Source organism: Theropithecus gelada, chromosome 12, assembly GCF_003255815.1.
Source record: "Theropithecus gelada isolate Dixy chromosome 12, Tgel_1.0, whole genome shotgun sequence".
Lineage (NCBI taxonomy): Eukaryota > Metazoa > Chordata > Mammalia > Primates > Cercopithecidae > Theropithecus > Theropithecus gelada.
The window spans coordinates 73,192,192-73,195,600 of NC_037680.1; positions in this window are offsets into that span (position 1 = coordinate 73,192,192).

Sequence of the window (3,409 nt, forward strand, 5' to 3'; positions counted from 1 at the left end):
CACATTTACTGATTTGCATGTGTTGAACCAACCTTGCATCCCAGGGATGAAGCTGACTTGATCGTAGTGGATAAGCTTTTCCATGTGCTGCTGGATTTGGTTTGCCAGTATTTTCTTCAGGATTTTTACATTGATGTTCATCAAGGATATTGGCTTGGAGTTTTCTTTTTATGTTGTATCTCTGCCAGGTTTTGGTATCAGAATGATGCTGGCCTCATTTGATGAGTTAGGGAGGAGTCCCTCCTTTCAATTTTTGGGAATAATTTCAGTAGAAATAGTAGCAGCTCTTCTTTGTAGCTCTGGTAGAATTTACTGTGAATCTATCTGGTCCTGGGCTTTTTTTGGTTGGTAGGCTATTTATTACTGCCTCAATTTCAGAACTTGTTGTTAGTCTGTTCAAGAATTCAGTTTCTTCCTGGTTCAGTCTTGGGAAGGTGTATATATCCAGAAATGTATCTGTTTCTTCTGGATTTTCTAGTTTATGTGCATAGAAATGTTTATAGTAATCTCTGATGGTTGTTGGTATTTCTGTGGGGTCATTGGTAATATCCTCCTTATCATTTCTGATTGTATTTATTTGATTTTTCTCTCTTTTCTTCTTCTTTAATCTAAACAGCAGTCTATTTTTTCAAAACACCAGCTCCTGGATTCATTGATTTTTTTTTTTGAAGGGTTTTTCATGTCTCTTATCTCATTCAGTTCAGCTCTGATCTTGGTTATTTCTTGTCTTCTGCTAGCTTTTGGGTTTGTTTGCTCTTGGTTCTCCAGTTCTTTTAGTTGTGATGTTAGGCTATTAACTTGAGATCTTTTTAATTGTTTTGATGTGGGCATTTTAGTGCTATAAATTTCCCTCTTAATACTGCTTTAGCTGCATCCTGGAAATTCTAGTATGTTGTATCTTTGTTCTCATTAGTTTCAAAGAACTTCTTGATTTCTGCCTTAATTTCGTTACTGACCCAGGAGTCATTCAGGAGCAGGCTGTTCACTATCCATATTGTTGTGTGGTTTTATGGGAATTTCTTAACCTTGAGTTCTAATTTGATTGTGCTGGGGTCTGAGAGACTTTGTTATAATTCCAGTTCTTTTGCATTTGCTGAGGAGTGTTTTACTTCCAATTATGTGTTCAATTTTAGAGTAAGTACCATGTGGCAATGAGTAAAATGTATATTCTGTTGGTTTTGGGTGGACTATTCTGTAGATATCTTTCAGGTCCATTTGATCCAGAGCTGAGTTCAGGTCCCAAATATCTTTGTTAATTTTGTGTCTCTGTGATCTAATATTGTCAGTGGGGTGTTAAAGTCTCCCACTATTATTGTGTGGGAGTCTAAGTCTCTTTGTAGGTCTCTAGGAACTTGCTTTATGAATCTGGGTGCTCCTGGATTGGGTGCGTATATATTTTGGATAGTTGATTCTTCTTATTGAATTGAACCCTTTACTGTTATATAATACCCCTGTTTGTCTTTTTTGATCTTTGTTGGTTTAAAGTCTGTTTTGTCAGAAACTAGGGTTACGACCCCCCACTGTCTTCCATTTGCTTGATAAATTTTCCTCTATCCCCTTATTTTGAACCTATGTGTTTATTTTGTTTGTTTGGTTTTGGTTTTGGTTTTTGGTTTTTCGAGATGGAATCTCGCTCTGTTGTCCAGGCTGGAGTGCAGTGGTGCGATCTCAGCTCACTGCAGCCTCCACCACCCGGGCTCAAGTGATTCTCCTGCCTCAGCTCCCAAGTAGCTGGGATTACAAGCAACTACCACCATGCCCTCCTAGTTTTTTTGTATTTTTAGTAGAGACGGGGTTTCACCAAGTTGGCCAGGCTGGTTTCAAACTCTTAACCTCAACCTATTTGTGTCTTTGAATGTGAGATGGGTCTGTTGAAGACAGCATACTAATGAGTCTTGGCTCATTATCTGGCTTGCCATTCTATGTCTTTAATTGGGGCATTTAGTCCATTTACATTTAAGATTATTATTGTTATGTGTGAATTTGATCCTGTCATCATGATGCTAGCTGGTTCTTTTACAGACTTGTTTATGTTATTACTTCATAGTGTCACTGGTCTGTGCACTTCAGTGTGCTTTTTTACTGCTGGTAATGATGTTTCCTTTCCATATTTAATGCTTCCTTATAGAGCTTTTGCAAGGCAGGCCTGGTGGTGATGAATTCCCTCAGCATTTGCTTGTCTGAAAAGGATCTTATTTCTCCTTCACTTATAAAACTTACTTTGGGTGGATATGAAATTCTGAGTTGGAAATTCTAAACCCATTTATGCCGGAGGTTGCAAAATTTTTTTGTGAAAAATCAAACCTTGCCAATGGCCTTGAGCAGTAGGATATAAGTAATTCCAACAAGCTTAGCGTTCCAGTAATGGATCACTAGGCATAAATGGGTTAAGGATGTTGAGTATTGGCCCACAATCTCTTTAGGCTTGTAGGGCTTCCACTGAGAGGTCTACTGTTAGTCTGATGGGCTCCCCTTTGTAGGTGACCTGGCCTTTCTCTCTGGCTGCCCTTAACATTTTTTCCTTCATTTCAACCTTGGAGAATCTGATGATTATGTGTCTTGGGGTTAATCTCATGAAGTATCTTACTGGGGTCCTCTGCAGTTCCCAAATTTGAATGCTGGCCTGTTTTGTTCATTCCCTTTAACGTTTTTTCTTTATTCCTCTCTGCCTGTCTCATTTCAGAAAGAGAGTCTTCAAGCTCTGAGATTCTTTCCTCCACTTGGTCTATTCTGCTGTTGACACTTTTGATTGCATTGTGAAGTTCTTGTGTTGTATTTTTCAGCTCCATCAGGTCAGTTATGCTCCTCTCTAAACTGGCTATTCTGGCTGTCAGCTGCTGTACTGTTTTATCATGATTCTTAGTTTCTTTGCATTGTATTAGAACAAGCTCCTTTAGCTTAGTGAAGTTTGTTATTACCCACCTTCTGACATCTACTTCTGTCAATTCAACCATTTCTTCATCAGCCCAGTTCTGTGCCCTTGTGGAGAGGTGTTGTAGCCATTTAGGGGAGACAAGGCACTCTGGCTTTTTGAGTTTTCAGCATTTTTGTGTTGATTCTTTCTCATCTTTGTGGGCTTATCTACCTTCGATCTTTGAGGTTGCTGAACTTTGGGGTTTTTGTGGGGTCTTTTGTTGTCGTCGTTGTTTTCTGTTCGTTTTTCTTTTAACAGTCAGTCTACTCTTCCATAGGGCTGCTGTGGTTTGCTGGGGATCCACTCCAGAGCCTAGTTGCCTCAGTTTTTCCCATACCTGGAGGTATCACCAGTGAAGGCTATGAAATAGCAAAGATGGCAGCCTGTTCCTTCCTCTGGAAGTTTTGTCCCAGAGGGGTACTGACCTGTTGCCAGCTTGAACAGCACCTGTAGGAGGTATCTGGAGACCCCTTTTGTGAAGAGTCACCCAGTCAG